Below are 18,771 nucleotides of genomic sequence, written 5' to 3'. Positions count from 1 at the left end.
GGCTGCAGACATTGCTTCTGCCAGCACCCGCTCTGCAAGAACGGCAGGCTTCCCTGCCGCGACGAACGACTCCGGGGGGACACTCGTGTCCCCGCCCGGCTGCCTATAGGAGAGCGAGAGAGGCGGGGGGAGGAGAGAGAGGCGGGGGGGAGAAGGAGAGAGAGGCAGATAAAAAGCCGGCGGCTTGAATTGTTACATTGCCGCCGGCTTAATTGCAACAAATTAATACGTTTGGCCGCTGCGCTGCGGCCAGAAGATACATTAATATCAGAGTAAACAATCCATTTCTAACATTGGCCGCAGCGCAGCGGCCACTTCGCAAATTGGCCGGCCAGAACCCGAAGTGGCCGGCCAGAACTAGAAGTGGCCAAACTTCGGGTTCTGGCCGTAACATATATAAATAAAACAATTACAGGAAATGGAGAGGTAAGGTACCAAAGGATTCTGAACCAGGAAAATGGGAGACAAACAAAACACAGGGGCCCCGTATGGCGAAGTATGTCGATATAAAATTTAAGGAGTAATAAAAGAAGAGGGGTAGTCACAAACCCGGGTTGTTGTCCAGCAACCATAGTAAGCGTGTCTGAAGAAACCCATCTTCACTCAGATGGTTTGTTGGATTTGGGTCACCCATTAGGAAAAAAAATGTTCTGTAGAGAAGTGTGCAAATGAGAATTACTCTAAGGGCATAATCACAGTGTAACATTGCGTTGTAATGCGATGTTGAAGTCGCAACGCAGTACTACAATGCAAAATAAGGTGGTAACACATTAACGCTTCCGAAGTTCCACACATTCAACAACAGGGTATTTTATGAACCAAATTGTCTTGTTTATTCTTCATACGTTATTTCTTCAAATTGCAGATCATACATGTGGTAATATCAGACCTTCACTTCACATCAAAAAATGCCCGACGTGTTTCACGGCCAACAGCCGCTTCCTCAGAGGCACACCATATATAAAACATCCGTGGGCCTATGACAAACTTGAACCCGCATTCAGAAATCTAAAGTAGAATTGCCATTAGCGAAGATTCCCAAGCTGTATGGGCTGCAAGGGACCCTTGGGAATCTTCGCTGACGGCAGTTCTACTTTAGATTTCAGATTTCAGGTTCAAGTATGTCATAGGCCCACAGATGTTTTGAATACGGTGTGCCTCTGAGGAAGCGGCTGTTGGCCGTGAAACACGTGTCAGGCATTTTTTGATGTGAAGTAAAGGTCTGTTATAACCACATGTATAATCCGCAATTTGAAGAAATAACATATGAAGAATAAACAAGAAAATGTTGGTTCATAAAAAACCCCGTTGTTGAGTGTGTTGAACTTTGGAATCTTGTATAATTAGGAGTGGAACCACACTACTTTTTATTGTGGCAGTGCTAACACATTAACGCTAACACATTAACGCTGCTTTCCCGTGGCATACAGTAGATACAGTGGAGCATACAGGCAATAAAAAGTATGCCTCTCTGTATCTGTTAACGTCTGCGTTTAGAGGTAAAGCACTGCAAGCAGAGAGTTATCATAACGCAATGTTAACATACCACTGTGAATGTCGCATAGGCTGAACACTACAGTGCATTATTCTGCGTTATAATTACTTCATAACGCAGGACAATAACATACCACTGTGAATAAGATCTAAACTGCTGGCACTCATCTAATGAGGGCTGTATGAAGTTGCATGGGGAAGAAGCACCCTTAATATAATAAAACTCTTAAAAAAAAAAACTCTTGAGTAAGTAGACAAGCTTACCTCAAAGTAGCATTACAAAACATTTAAAAAAAAACACATATACATATATATATACATATATATATATATATATATATATATACATATACATATATATATATATATATATATATATATATATATATATATATATATATATATACATATATATATACATATATATATATACACACACACATACATATACATATACATATATATATATATATATATATATATATATATATATATATATATATATATATATATATATATATATATATATATATATATATATTTTGTGCTATTCTGAGGTAATTTTTTTTACACTTTTATTACTGTTTTTATGAGTTTTATTACACTTCCCCACTTCCTAATGCATATTACGGGAAATAAGTAGGGATGGTTGGAAATGGCAATTTCTGACTCAGTGGAGCTTCCAACTTCCACCAATGCCGATAATGGATTTTGAGGATTTCCAATTTTGCTTTCCGAGGATTTTTTTAAATCATTTTTTTGCATTCTCTGATTGGCCAAATACTTCCGAGTTGACTTTGCATTCTCTGATTTGCCCAATGCTTTTGAGTTCTGTGTTGGGGCTAAAATTACTGAGTTGCAGTAATGCGCTATTTCCGCAGAAATCTAATTACCACTTATCAAAATTGGGATTTCCAATTAGAAATGTGGAAGTTTTATATCCATGGATTCCAAATGAGCATCCCTAAAAATTAGTAACTGGAATCATGCAGGAAAGAGACAGATGTCACGTTTATTGGAAATAGGCGTTTTGGTCTGCGGTATATTATGAACAAGTTAAATATTACTTTATCCACCACTACAATATATGTACGTCCTCTGTGACTTCATCTAAGCCGAAAGTCAGTAGATCTACGTCTTGTAGCAGAAGCAGTGCTGTGCAGGATTGGGATTGCTCCTGTGCACATTTGCTGCAGCACTAATTGGTGAACGGGAATATATGTTTCCTGACCTAATGAGATTGATTTTTACCATTATTTTCTCAGTTCATAGTGAAAAATACACTCTGTAGCATTATCTCATAATCAAATCTATTCACCATAAATTGTGACAGGAACATAATCTAAGTTTAGTGATAAGCGGTAAGAACAACAACAACAACAAATAACATTTGTAGAGCGTTTTTCTCCCATAGGACTCAAAGCGCATAAGCATGGATCAGACCATCGTGGTACAGAGGAAGAATTTTATAAGTCCGGAAATGCCAGGCTAAACAGGTGGCTTTTCAGTCTGGATTTGAATAGCTCCAGGGATAGTGCTGTCTTTACTGGGTGTGGCAGGGAGTTCCAAAGAGTAGGGGCAGCATGACAGAAGGCTCTATCTCCAGATTTTTTGGGGTGCACCCTGGGAGTGACCAAGTTTATAGAACTTGCTGATCTGAGGTTGTGAGAGGTGTGGTGCAGCTTCAGCAGGTCCTTCATGTATCCAGGGCCCAGATTGTGCAGGGATTTGAATGTCAGCAGTCCAATCTTGAAGAGTATTCTCCATTCTACTGGTAGCCAGTGCAGTGAGCGAAGGATCGGTGTAATGTGACAGTGGCGAGGCTGGTTTGTTAGCAATCTGGCAGCAGCATTCTGCACTAATTGCAGGCGACGCAGGTCCTTTTTGGGGAGGCCAGCATAAAGGGCATTGCAGTAATCCAGCCGTGATGTGATGAAGGCGTGAACTAGGGTTGGAAGATCCTCTGGGGGAATCAGATGTTAAATCTTCCTACTTTCATCTGAAGAACATTGCAAAGATTAAACTACAGATGAAATTTGGTTTCTGAAACTTAAATCCCCATCGATTAGTACGCCAAGGCTGCGCACAAGGTTGGAGCGGTTTATGTCCGAATTCCCAATCCCGATTGGTGTTGCTTTAGGATAGAGCGGTTTTGATGGCGAGCACTGGCTTTGGACAAAGAGGACCTCAGTTTTGTCAGCATTCAGTTTCAACCAGTTATCATTCATCCATGCCTGTAGCTCAGCGAAGCAAGAGTTTATTTTTGGAGTAGGGTCTGTTACACCAGGTTTGAAGGACAGGTATAGCTGTGTGTCATCGGCGGAGCAGTGATACGTCAGGCCATGTTGTTGGATAAGTGTACCGAGTGGCAAAATGTAGATTGCAAACAGCAGAGGGGATAGGATTGATCCTTGTGGCACTCCGAATTGTAGAGGTGCAGGTTTGGACATTATAGGACCTAGGGATACTCTCTGTGTTCTGTCAGCCAAATAAAATGTGTTTTTTTATCTACAGTAGCACTTTTTATTTTTAAAGTGGAATTAGTAAAACTGAGAAATAATGAGTTTTTTTCGAGGGTTTTCCTGGTTTTCCCATTCAAAAATCATACAAAACAAAATTGTTTGAGAGGAAAAAATGGCATACAATGAAAGCCTAGTTTGTCTATATATATATATATTTCATTTAGTTGTCATAAGTAGGGATAAAGTTATTTCTGATTAAATAAGGACATAGCTAAACTGTCGAAACTGCTCTGGTCCATAAATGGGAAACAAGGTCTTGATGCAAAGTGGTTAAAAAAAAAATTGCACGGTGGTGAACCTGTGGGTATAACCAGAAAGTAACCAGCAGCGGGTGTGGAGGATCAGGCAGAGGAAAATACTACTCTCCGAGCACATTAAATGGTAGTTTTCCTTCCTTGGCTCCTGTAAGTGCTTTATGGTATAGAGCGCTGTGAAGGTGACTGTGACATTAAGCTCAGGTAATCTTGACATGTGCATAGTATTGGATATGGCTCCATTTCCTGAATGAAGACAAAAATCAATGTGCACGGTGTGTTGTTACCATTTAGATTTACAGGCTTGTAGACATTACACGGTGTACGGTAGTGTACCAATATAGAACTACAAGCATCAGCTCATTAGAAAACAATAGAAGACACATTAAATAAGGACCTGTGGCGTTATCTCCGACATACGAGACTTTCAGTGATGTCAATCCCGCGCTTTACTGCAAGACGGAGCGAAAATAAAGAAGAGGAAGAGAAATCCGAAGACGGCAAAGTAAAAGACATAAAAAAAAGAGTTATGTATGCAAGATTAAAAGGGCACAATCTGACTAATATTTTATTAATGCATACAATAAAAAAAATAACAAAAAAATACAACTACCATTTTTAAAACCCAATATGCCAAAAATGTTCATTCATTGATTTACAGAGCTCTATTTTCTCCTTGGCAATTGATTAAAGAATGCCCAATCCTCCACCCAAAGCTCCCCCCATAACGTGGACAAATGTCAATGAACCTGTACAGAATTTCTGGAAACTGCCTAATCCACGTGAATGTTGGTGGAGTCCCAGGTCTCAGTGAATCATTTATAAACAGGCTAAAGCAGTGTAAATGCACGAGAGACCAGAGAGCTAATTTAAGTTGAAGAATAACAATGGACATTATACAGAAGGTGAATAAAATATGGTAATAACCCTGACAAATCTGGAGTAGGAACACATTTATCCATGCTGAAGAGAGTGCAAGCAGTTCTGAACGGCACACAGAGGTCTTGTATATTTTTCTGGTGAATCTTCTACCATTCTTCCTGTAAAACATCAGCAAGATCTGTTGAGGATGATGGTGGTGGACAGAGCACTCGAAGATTTGTCTCCAACACTGACACAAGGACTTGATAATACGGAGGTTAGCCAATAGACCACTGCAGATGCTAAACTCCATCTTGGTCCTCAGAAAGCCAGTTCTGGTCAATGTGAGCTGTGTGAAGAGGGGCCATGTCATCTTGATCATGGATCAAACTCTTCACTATGGGATGGACCTGGTCATTTAAAACAGTTGCGTAATCAATACTAGTGACGTGCCCTTGCAGGCTAATAATGTACTGGCAGAATACCATGAGATGGCATACCATGACTGTTTGCTACCAGGAGTGAAACATGGTGGGGGCTCAATCTGGATTGTTGGGTTGGCTTGGGTTGGTTTTGGTGCTGATGGGGCATGTAAGTGTAATATTCAGTTCAGCAGTCACTTTGGCAGCTGTACACTTCTTTTTCATCACAACTCTACACAACGAAGGTTTTTTGTTCAACACATATTTCCATCCACACTGGTGTTTCTCAATTGTGTTGTATTCAGACTTATTGTATGCAGTCATAATTGTGGATAGTGTACTTTGTGATACACCAAACACTTTCACTACCTTGGTTACAGAAGCAGCCACCATACAAGCTCAAACAACTTGAGCACGTTAGAATGTCATCGGTTTTGATATTATTAAGTGCAGGCTTGACGTCAAGTGTGACAAGACAAATAAAATTTATATTGTGCTTTTCTCCTGGCGGACTCAATGCACCAGAGCTGCAGCCACTAGGGCCGTGCTCAGTAGGCAGTAGCAGTGTTAGGGAGCCTAGGCCAAGGACTCCTTACTAAATAGGTGCTGGCTTACTGAAAGGAGACCCAAGATTCAAACTCTGGCCCTTAACCAGTACTGTACACTATCCAGCCACATGTGCTATTGTAGGCAAAAATAAAAAAAACAGTCTTCCACTGACTCATTTCAGTAAATAATAGACAAAACAAAAAAACAAAGTGTAGACATCATACAGAGTTAGGGAGTTACATTATGCTTCTGAATATCAGATGGGACAGGTCGTAAATCTATTGAACCATTTATCTGCTTTTTATGCACTATTTTTGTTGAGCGTTTTAAAAATGCATCTAAAGACACATTGAAAAAAAACGCATACCAATGTATTTTAGATGTGGCCCATAGACAATCATTATGTACATTTTTGCATGCGTTTAGTCTAAGGGTTGTTTCCCTGTTTCGTCAGTTTGTGCCCCCAGGATTAAATCATGTGTTCTCATGACAGAAAAACCTCTAGCTAGCACTAGGCTAGCTAGTTGAAGGTGTCAGGAACCCCCGATCCCCGGCGCTCCCCCGTTTATACATTACCCAGCCTGGCTCCAGCGATCGGCGCAGCCTCCCTGCACAGCTCCGGTCTTCACTATGGGGAGGATCGCACATGACGTCATGCACAAACCCGATCCTCCCCGTAGAGAGACCGGAGCTCTGCAGGGAGGCTGCGAGGTCGCTGGAACCAGGGGGGGTATGTATTAACGGGGGGATCGGGGGGTGCCGAACACCTTTACTAGCTAGCCTAGTGCTAGCTAAAGGTTTTACTGCCATGAGAACAAATTATTTAATTCTAGGGGTCTCCTGAGCAGAGAAAGTGGCATGCCCGACACAGTGTCGGGCATACCACTAAGGAGATTAAAAACCGGTGCAATGTTCACATTTTAGCACTGCTTCCATTCATTTGGCAATAACTTTATCACTACATATCACACAAATCACCACAAATTAAGCTTTGTTTGGGTGGTACTTTTTGCAAAGAATTATTTTATATGCATTTTAATGTTTCTCAGTTTTCAGCCATTATAGTTTTAAAATAAAATGTGCTACTTTAGATAAAGATACAGCGAGCTCATGGTGAACCAGAACTCCTAGGAGTATGTAAGGGGCTAAAATAAACCAAAAAGCCTCCTTACTAAAATGTTATGAAAAACAATAATTTGCCTTCTTTAAAGAGAATCTGTACTCTAAAATTCTTACAATAAAAAGCATACCATTCTATTCATTATGTTCTCCTGTGCCCCTCTGTTCTGTTTCTGCCACTCCCTGCTGCAATCCTGGCTTGTAATTGCCAGTTTTAGGCAGTGTTTACAAACAAAAAACATGGCTGCTAAGGGCTCTTTCACATCAGACAACGTGAACAGGAGCCGTTCTCCTGCACGCGTTGTCTGCCTGCGGCGTGTCGTCGGGTATCTGCGGTGCGACGCAATCAGCGGCGGTAGCTGGTAATTAAACCCGACGGAAAACGCCGGCTCGCGGGTGCGTTGGATGAAAAACTGCGCCCGGGTGCGTCGGAACCGCAACGCATCGAAATGCAGCGTCGAGTGTGAAAGGTAAAATGAAAGTCTGTGGACTTTCATCTTACCTTGGTTAACGCAAACGGCTTCCGCTTGCGTTAACGCACAAAGTCTGCCGTAATGTGAAAGAGCCCTAACCAGAGTGTGATAGGCTGAGAGGAGCTCAGTCTGTGACTCACACAGAGCCTGCGGGGGCCTGGAGAGGGTGTGTATAGCTTCTATCCTATCACAGCAGAGCAGCACATTCCTGCCTGAGTGCCTGAGCCCGACAAAGCCGTCAGAGGAAAGAAGATTAGATAATATAACAGAGATAATACAGCCACTGTGCAACTAGGAAAGGCTGCAGTAAGACAGACTGCATTAGAACAGGTAGGAACTTATTGGATAGAAGAAATAAGGCTGAACATTTTGTAACAGAGTCTCTTTAAAACAGAAGGAATTTGTCATTATTCAGAATGGAGTAAGTACTAGGATCTCCTACAACGCATCACTGACACTGTCTGTGCTTGCTTGCCAAAGAACTGAAAACAATTCCCAATTATTGACTGAAGTAACATACAGTACTACGGTATACTTTACATGCTTGACGATTTCTAATACAGTAAACTTGTTTGGCCCGGTGACTTGGAGTTTACTATAAAGGGATTCTACTGTATAACAGTTATGTAAAAATTGAACACATATGAAAAACATTTCCACCTATACAGCAAAATAAACCAATGACAATGACACAAAGTTATGTTTAATGGAATTACGAGATTGAAATTCTCCCGACAGAAAAATGGAAAAAAAAAATTGACATACTTAAAGCAATTTGGCAGTGATTCCTGTTGGGAATTATCTTACGTAAAGTCCACCATATATTAAAAACAATTTAATATACGAAAGCTCAAGAGGTTATCAGCACTGATGTGGTTACCTGTTCAAATTTATGTTTACTAAAATGCCTGGTCCCTGGAGCGGTGGTATTAATAACCACACAACAAAATTATGTTTCCCACTCTCTGTCACCTGTGATAAGTAACTGTGAATCTGAAGAATATTTTATCTCAATTTAAAGTTATAATCTCTCCCGAGAAGCTTCTCTCAGGTGGCTACATAAATATTGACTGCTATCTGAACTTTCAACACTGTCCAAATGACAAACAAATAACATCAACTTTACTCTGCATAAATAGGGAGGAAGGTTCAAACCCATAATAGTTATAACTCCCGAGGAAAACACACAAAATGAGCCAATTTCAGAAGGTCTGTGCCACTTAAAGTGAACCCGAACTGAGCAAAATTATTTGAAACACACACACATGATGAACCTGCAAATACTACATACTTACCTCACCCTCAGTTCCTCCCAGAAGCTCAACACTTTCTTCTTACAATGCTTCCTTCCAGTTCTAACAAGATTTTGTCAGAACTGAAATATCTCAGTTTCTGTCAGTTGTATATCAGTTGCTGTCAGTTATAACTGAAAGGACAACTGATGAGCAAGGTAATGTCCATGTTTCCTATGGCTCAAGTGGCCGATATTACAGTTTAACAGTGTGCTGACCAGGAAGTGGTTATGGGGTAATGGTCATTTTTAAAATGGAGGACGGAGAATTCCATTGATCACAGTGGACAAACAGGATCCGGAAGAGGAGAAAAAGAGATTGACGAGTAGACTACACGGGAGTCAAGCATGACAAGTGTATGTTTATTTTCACTTAATCACTTAAAGAGAACCCGAGGTGGGTTTGAAGAATGTTATCTGCATACAGAGGCTGGATTTGCCTATACAACCCAGCCTCTGTTGCTATCCCAAACCCCCCTAAGGTCCCCCTGCACTCTGCAATCCCTCATAAATCACAGCCACGCTGCTGACAAACAGCTTGTCAGAGCTGGCTGTGTTTATCTCTATAGTGTCAGTCTGCTGCTCTCCCTGCCTCCTGCAGAATTCCAGTCCCCGCCTGCATCCCTTCCCTCCCTGCTGATTGGAGGGAAGGGACGGGGGCAGGAACCGGAGCTATGCAGGAGGCGGGGGAGCAGCTGAGATTGACACTACAGATGTAAACACAGCCTCACAGTACGGCTGTGATTTATGAGGGATTGCAGAGTGTAGGGGGACCTTAGTGGGGTTTGGGATAGCAACAGAGGCTGGGCTGTATAGGCAGATCCAGCCTCTGTATGCAGATAACATTCTTTAAACACACCTCGGGTTCTCTTTAAGGACCACAGGCTTTAAGCCACACCAAAGCCCCCCCCCCCCCTTGGCCCCCCCTCCCCCCGTGGATTTTTCACATGGTTGTCCCAAGTACAGTGCTGCCATAGATCGCAGCACTGTACAATGTAAATAGACAGCGGTTTCACCATTTAACAGTCTCCTAGTGGCAAGTGACGATAGGAGACTGATGACATAGCAGAGCTCCGCCATTCAAGCAGAAATGATTGCGCACAATGCGAGCGCGATGACCTGCAAAACCCCGCCCCAGGACTTCATGCCAATTGGCCTTGAGCAGTTCTGGGGCAGCCGCCGTATCCATGCCAGTTGGCGTAGAGCAGTCGTAAAGAACTTAATTTTCAGTTCAAGTTTGCTTTAAAAGCAGACCTGGAGGTAAAAGTAAAAGCCCCCATGTTTAGACATGTAAGGTTACTGTAATTCATACTTAGAGACAAACCATAGTGAAAACAGTGAATACAACTGTTTTTTTTACAATTTTTTTTACATAAATGTATTTATTCAGTGATTGCCCATTGTAAAATATTTCCTTACCCCGATTTACATTTTGACATTCATCACAAGTAGCGACATCTCCAGTCTGTCAGCTGCATCACTGCAGAATGTTCTTTATTGAGAGTTCTGAAGCCTGTACAAAATAGAACTGGTCTCCCAGATTTACATATAGCTAAACAGCCTAGGCTAAAGCTAAGTACACACTTGAGATAAAAGTCTTTGGAAAATGCAAGATCACAGACCAATTTTACCCCCTTCCATGTAGTATGAGAGCCACACTCTACAAAGACTATTCTACTGAGCTGAACTCCCCATCAGATAAAAATCTTTGCAAGATGCTGCACACAAAGATGCCCGTACACACACGCGCAAATGATCAGTTCCTGCAAAATAATGAAAACATATTTGCAAGATGCTGTACACATGCAAAAGAAAGATCCGTTCCTGCAAAATGCATTCATTCACAGTCTATGATATCTGCAGATCTCATACACATCTTGTTAAATAAATATTCATCTGCAGATCAGATCCACCAGGATGGATTTTCAGATCTGCAGATGATTGTCTGATCTGCAGATGAATGTCAGTTAAACAAGGTGTGTATGAGGATCTGCAGATATCAATGACTATAGCTATCATTCATAAAGCATTCCCGCATGCGGAAATGCTGAAAACAGCCGACTTTACCGAGCACTGAGCAAAGTGTGTATTCATAAAGGCTGTTTACGCATGCAAAGGTAACATTTCCAAGCAGAGCGATACATTACCGCATTGTGCGGTGATTCCTTGCGGAAAAGTAACAAAATGTAAATTCATAAAATTTTATGCAAGCGGTATGCGGATGGGGATTACCGCTCCCCTGGATGTAGTGATAAGCATGTGGAGTACATGTAAGTGAATGGGACAGACCTCCCAAGCAGCAGCAGAGAGAACACCGCACGGAGGGACTCGGCCAGCTTCTCCTGTTTCCGCATGCCTACCGACAGCCTACAGCGGGATATCTCCGCACTCCTACCGCAACAGGCAACATTTTTATGAATGACCACCCAGAAGGCTGAAATACCGTCAGCAGTGTTTCCCCGCACGGATTTACTTTACCGACAGCACTTTCATGAATGATAGCCAATGCATGAATTTTGCAAGAACTGATCTATCTTTTGCATGTGTACAGCATCTTGCAAAGATTTTTATCTGATGGGGGTACTCTGCTTTATAGAATAGACCAGGGTTCCACAAACTTTTTTGGTCAAGAGCTGGGTCAAAATACTTCAGACTGCTGGGGGGCTGAAGTATACATAAAATGATGTAGAAAAGCATTACATTGAACCTAGGTATTGCACACAGCGCCTACTAACAAGTGCAGCCTCATGTCTCAGCATGTCCAGATAGTATACCCCCCCCCCCCCCCCAACTCAGCAAGTGCAGTTATTATTCCACCAACACAGTAAGTGCAGATATTGTGACCCTAGCATATCAAGTCATATGTGAGCCCTACTGTCACACACCCCTCCCCCCAAAACTACCCCGCCTCCAGTAATTGCATGAACTGCAAAATATCCACTCCTACACGTGGGCTCACACATTCATGTGGTTTCCGAAGTAGTTTGTGTGTACCAGGACAGTGAAGCATACCGAGGATTGGAAGCCAGCGGATGACTGCTTTTTAGCTTCCATGGGGATGGGTAGTGCCAGCTCTGCTAGTCTATATGCCATGTCAACCTAGAGAAGCCATGGAGACTGTAATAGGCACAGTTACGTGTGATATAAAGAATACATCTATAGAAGAGCAAGGCAGTAACTCTTATCATTTTGTAAATGAGGATGAAAAGGGAGAACTAGATCAACAATTTCAGTAATAAGATCTCTGTCTTATGTCTTATGTATCATCTATTAAATATCAATTATATAGGTAAAGGAGCAAATTGCAGGGGGATGGGGTGTCACATGATGGTCCTTTGTGTGTGTGTGTGGGGGGGGGGGGAGAGGAGGGGGACCAAACCAAATACATACATCCCAATATTATAAAAATTATGCGAATGTGCTAATATCTGTCTTAACGTCATAGGTAAAATGCATACCGATCTGATTAGAGTTAAGAATCTCCACAAAATCCACGCATAATTGTCTGGGACCGTCCCATAGAATAATCACGTCATCTATGAACCTTCCCCAGTATAGGACATGAGATGTAAAAAAGGACAAGTCCTCAGAGAAGACATGACAGTCCTTCCACGAGCCCAGGAACAGATTGGCATATGAGGGAGCGCAAGCCGTCCCCATCGCACTGCCCCTGAGCTGGTGGTAGAACCGCCCCCCAAACAAAAACACATTATGTGTAAGGATACATTCAAGTAGAGTAATGAGCAGTTGGTTGTGGGATTCAAGATGTTAGCCTCTAGTTCTCAAAAAATATTTTACTGCTGCAATTCCCAAATTGTGTTCAATATTACTATAGAGGGACTCTACATCCAGGCTGGCTACCAGTGTAGTGAGTGCCACCTCAATATATTTAAGTTTGGTGAGTAAGTCTTTAGTAACTCTTAGAGAAGAGGTCAAAGCCTCCACAAAAGGTCTCAGAAAACCATCCACGTATTTACTGGTTTCATCAAATTCCCACATCCGGACACAATCCGTATGCCCGGGGGTGGGAAGGTTTCATTGTGTATCTTAGGCAAAGCATAAAAGACAGCAAGCCTCGGAAATTTAGTAGAACCCTCCAACCGTGTATAATCCGTGACATCCAAACAGCCCCCATATACTGCATCTTTTAATAAAGGTTCTCACAACGTGATGTTGTAGGATTATTTTGAATAACTGCATATTGGCTCTCATTTCTGAGAATCCTAAGGCACATCTGCTCATACATGTACCTGTCCATAACCACAACATTACCCCCCTTATCAGCAGGTTTTATTATAAGATGGTGATTCTTTTTCAACGTATTTAGTGCTTATCTCTCATCAGAATTCAGATGATCATGTATAGGCGTTCTCACTTGTGTCACAATTTATTAATTTTGACACAAAAGGAATGGTATCTGGAGCTAAATGCCCATGTAACTTATGGTATGTGGGGAAGACCACACGACAACTGAAAGATTGTGTTCTTGAACATGTGGGTGATATCAAACACAAACGAAATACACCCATCGCCCGCCACATCGTGAAAGAGAGATTTCAGAGGGGGTAACTTCGATCAAAAACTCACTCAGATCAAATCCCAGTGGATATTTCGACTGGAAACCACTGCCCCAAAGGAGCTAAATGAGGATTTTAATTTAGCATGTTTTTTATGATGCATGTCATTGGAGTTGGACTAACACCATCATGATGGTACATCAATATAGTGTCCTCTGGTCTATATCTACCTACTGTGCGTTAAGTAATCATGAAGGCACATTATAATATATATATATATATATATATATATATATATATATATATATATATATATATATATATATATATATATATATATATATATATATAATCATACACACAGTGGGTTGCAAAAGTATTAGGCCCCCTTGAAGTTTTCCACATTTTGTCACATTACTGCCACAAACGTTCATCAATTTTATTGGAGTTCCACGTGAAAGACCAATACAAAGTGGTGTACATGTGAGAAGTGGAATGAAAATCATACATGATTCCAAACAATTTTTACAAATCAATAACTGCAAAGTGGGGTGTGCGTAATTATTCAGCCCCCTGAGTCAATACTTTGTAGAACCACCTTTTGCTGCAATTACAGCTGCCAGTCTTTTAGGGTATGTCTCTACCAGCTTTGCACATCTAGAGACTGAAATCCTTGCCCATTCTTCTTTGCAAAACAGCTCCACCTCAGTCAGATTAGATGGACAGCGTTTGTGAACAGCAGTTTTTAGATCTCTTTTTTTTTTTTTGCGACAGTGGTCCTTTAAAATAATAGTTTTTCAAAATAGTGCCCCTCTAAAGGACCTCTAACACAAAAATCGTAAAATGTAAAATACATGTAAACATTTAAATCAGAAGTAAGTTTCTTCCAGAGTAAAATGAGCCATAACTTACTTTTCTCCTATGTTGCTGTCACTTACAGTAGGTATTAGAAATCTGACAGAACCAGCAGGTTTTGGAGTAGTCCCTATTCTCACAGGGGAAGGCTGGGGGTTTCATTATTTTCAAAAGCACTTTGCGAATGCGGTTGCTCGGTTCAACTGCCAAAAAAGTGTGAAGCCGGCAGGGAGGCTGGGCAGTATCTTTGTAAAGACACTCCCAGAAAAGGATTTATACAAAGAACACCGGCCGTGCTGAGCATCCCCCATGAAGAGATGGGGCTTGATTCACAAAGCCGTGCTAACTGTTTAGCACGGGCGTGCTAAGCAGTTAGCACGTGAAGTGCCGTTCGTGGACTTTTGCGCGCGCAACGGTCAGCGAACGGCAATTCACGTGCTAACTGTTTAGCACGCCCGTGCTAAACAGTTAGCACGGCTTTGTGAATCAAGCCCATGGACTAGCCCAAAACCTGTTGGTAATGTGACAGCAACATAGGAGAAAAGTAATTTATGGCTAATTTTACTCTGGAAGAAATGTACTTCTTATTTGTACGTGTTTACATGCATTTTACATTTTTTCGTGATACAGTAGAATATCTTTACAGTGAACTCCAAGGTACCAGGAAAAAGTAGTTTACTATATTAGAAGTTTACTATATCAGAATCAGTCAAATAATGTAAATTTATACAGACGCAGTTGCTGGAACCTGAGGACAGAGTTTACTATAATGAGATTCTAATGTAGTGGTCCAAATGTACCTGAACTCTTGCACAGGACTGAAGGAAAACAGAGAAACGCACCCTGTATGTATTTAGAGAGTTTAGCCTGTCTAATCCCCTCTCATCTGTGCCTAATCACAAGATGTAATTTGGTCTCTCCCCGTGTCATATGACTGCCATAGCAGAGATGGCAGAGAAGCTCATTTGAAAACAGGATGTTAACCCTATGCCTGCTTCCATGAAAGCAGGAAGTAGACACTGCAGATTTATAGCTGGATATGTATAAGCTGTAATTAAGAAATATTTTTTTTGTTTAAAAGGTTATTATGCTGCTGTTTATCTTTTAAGGTTATTATTGCTGCTGTGTATCTTTTAAAGCAGAGAGGACGATCTGAGTTTAGGTACGCTTTAAAAACAACTGAAAGTAAATCAGTGGTGTGAGAAAAAAAAAAAATGAAGCTGAGTGATGCCTGTTACCAGCCAAGTCAGAGTTAGTGAGATGTACGCAGCAGCATCAATCATGTCAAGAGGATTCTTAACACCAAACCGCAGGTCTCCGGGGAATACCAAATCTTGTTATGCGACTACGGTAAAGCGTTTCGCGGCGCATCTGAAAGCGCAGTCATTTTCCCAGCAACTTACTTTCTTTAAAGGTCTTGATAGCAAACAGTCTTCGGATGAACTTCCCTCTACAAAAGAAAGGGGGGGAAAAAAAATCATATATATAAAAATACATATTGTGAAAAAATATGAATGCTGTGAGCTGTAGATAAGGCGGCTATAGCAGAAATGTCATATACAGAACATGTCAATGTTATCATTCTTATGTACACAAAGCGATGCGCGCTGTACGCTGGTGATTAGGCTTTGGCCATCAGATCAGGTAATATCGAGAGGGGGACAGGTCCTCTCACTCCATTCTTTTCCTTCAGCAAAACAGGAATTTAAAAGTTCAGCGGGTCGTCCATCATCTGTAATGAATCATAATCAACAGATGAGGCTTGCTGAAATCAGCTTTCATCACAAAGTCTGCAGGACTCTGACCCGCCGGATAAGGATCTTCTGTAAGATGGAACGCGGCCCGCAAATATATATATATTACACGTATAAGTAAACAGACGACGCAAGGCATTAGCACGGGAGATATAAATAAACCTCTGTGCGAAAAGGCCTTTCCGCTTCTTAAAGGAGAAAGGATGCGGCGTGATCAAATCTCGACTGGTTTCTCTTCAAAGTTTTCAGAAAATATGCCAAGGGAGTTAGCTTTCATTTTAAATGTTAAAGTCAGTATGGCAAATGTAAGTAGGTATTATGGCGCCACCTGCTCAATGTAGAAATGTCGATATTTTACTATTGAATTGTGCATTTCTGTATTCTAACACTAGTTCTCCCTCCTAATGCCTAACACTACCCCCCCCCCCCCCATGCCTAATGCTAACACTGCTAACACCCCTCCTAATGCCCAACACTAACCTCCCTCCTAATGCCCAACACTAACCTCCCTCCTAATGCCCAACACTAACCTCCCTCCTAATGCCCAACACTAACCTCCCTCCTAATGCCCAACACTAACCTCCCTCCTAATGCCCAACACTAACCTCCCTCCTAATGCCTAACACTAACCTCCCTCCTAATGCCTAACACTAACCTCCCTCCTAATGCCTAACACTAACCTCCCTCCTAATGCCTAACACTAACCTCCCTCCTAATGCCTAACACTAACCTCCCTCCTAATGCCTAACACTAACCTCCCTCCTAATGCCTAACACTAACCTCCCTCCTAATGCCTAACACTAACCTCCCTCCTAATGCCTAACACTAACCTCCCTCCTAATGCCCAACACTAACCTCCCTCCTAATGCCCAACACTAACCTCCCTCCTAATGCCTAACACTAACCTCCCTCCTAATGCCTAACACTAACCTCCCTCCTAACGCCTAACACTAACCTCCCTCCTAACGCCTAACACTAACCTCCCTCCTAACGCCTAACACTAAGCTCCCTCCTAACGCCTAACACTAAGCTCCCTCCTAACGCCTAACACTAACCTCCCTCGTAACGCCTAACACTAACCTCCCTCGTAACGCCTAACACTAACCTCCCTCGTAACGCCTAACACTAACCTCCCTCCTAATGCCCAACACTAAGCTCCCTCCTAATGCCCAACACTAACCTCCCTCCTAATGCCTAACACTAACCTCCCTCCTAATGCCTAACACTAACCTCCCTCCTAATGCCTAACACTAACCTCCCTCCTAATGCCTAACACTAACCTCCCTCCTAATGCCTAACACTAACCTCCCTCCTAATGCCTAACACTAACCTCCCTCCTAATGCCTAACACTAACCTCCCTCCTAATGCCTAACACTAACCCCCCTCCTAATGCCCAACACTAACCCCCCTCCTAATGCCCAACACTAACCTCCCTCCTAATGCCCAACACTAACCTCCCTCCTAATGCCTAACACTAACCGCCCTCCTAATGCCCAACACTAACCTCCCTCCTAATGCCTAACACTAACCTCCCTCCTAATGCCTAACACTAACCTCCCTCCTAATGCCTAACACTAAGCCCCTCCTAAAGCGTAACACTAACCTCCCTCCTAATGCCTAACACTAAGCTCCCTCCTAATGCCTAACACTAAGCTCCCTCCTAATGCCTAACACTAACCTCCCTCGTAACGCCTAACACTAACCTCCCTCCTAACGCCTAACACTAACCTCCCTCCTAACGCCTAACACTAACCTCCCTCCTAATGCCTAACACTAACCTCCCTCCTAATGCCTAACACTAACCTCCCTCCTAATGCCTAACACTAACCTCCCTCCTAATGCCTAACACTAACCTCCCTCCTAATGCCTAACACTAACCCCCTCCTAAAGCGTAACACTAACCTCCCTCCTAATGCCTAACACTAAGCTCCCTCCTAATGCCTAACACTAACCTCCCTCATAACGCCTAATGCTACGTACACACATGCGACAACGATCGTTCGTTGAGGACGACGAACGAACTTTTAATTGACGAAAGAACGACCGAAGTAAAGTTAGTTGTAAAAAGTGTGTAACGATCACATCGTCAGAACGAACGTTACACCACGTAAAAGCACTTAATGCGCCTGCGCATAAAATTGTAAAGTTCCTTGGAGAAAAAGTGAAATATGCATGTCCAGCCTGGTACGAACGATCGTTTCCAACGATGTACCACTTTTGCTAACGATCGTCGGTGGTAAAAATCCGCCAAGACAGAACTTTGTTTTGTAGCGATTTGCCTCGTTCGTCGTTTGCCTTAATAGTCGTTAGTTCGTTTTTTGTAACGATCGTCGTTGGTAAAGATCGGGGAACGATCGTTACAAACGACTATAGTCGCATGTGTGTACGCACCTTTACACTAACCTCCCTCCTAATTGCTAATACTAACCTCCCTCATAACGCCTAACACTAACCTCCCTCCTAATGCCTAACACTAACCTCCCTCCTAATGCCTAACACTAACCTCCCTCCTAATGCCTAACACTAACCTCCCTCCTAATGCCTAACACTAACCTCCCTCCTAATGCCTAACACTAACCTCCCTCCTAATGCCTAACACTAACCTCCCTCCTATTGCCTAACACTAACCTCCCTCCTAACGCCTAACACTAACCTCCCT

General features: G+C 42.2%; 1 protein-coding gene across 1 annotated transcript in view; it reads right to left on the bottom strand.

Annotated features, from left to right (window-relative positions):
• Nucleotides 1-18,771, bottom strand: part of MGMT (O-6-methylguanine-DNA methyltransferase) — a 648,626-nt gene that overhangs the window by 605,328 nt on the left and 24,527 nt on the right. The window contains exon 2 of the mRNA XM_068255130.1: nucleotides 15,761-15,807. The gene's annotated coding sequence lies outside the window, so the exon portion shown is untranslated. The remainder of the gene's footprint in view (nucleotides 1-15,760; nucleotides 15,808-18,771) is intronic.

This window comes from Hyperolius riggenbachi, chromosome 10 (genome assembly GCF_040937935.1).
Source record: "Hyperolius riggenbachi isolate aHypRig1 chromosome 10, aHypRig1.pri, whole genome shotgun sequence".
Lineage (NCBI taxonomy): Eukaryota > Metazoa > Chordata > Amphibia > Anura > Hyperoliidae > Hyperolius > Hyperolius riggenbachi.
This window is presented reverse-complemented; position numbering and strand designations above follow the sequence as displayed.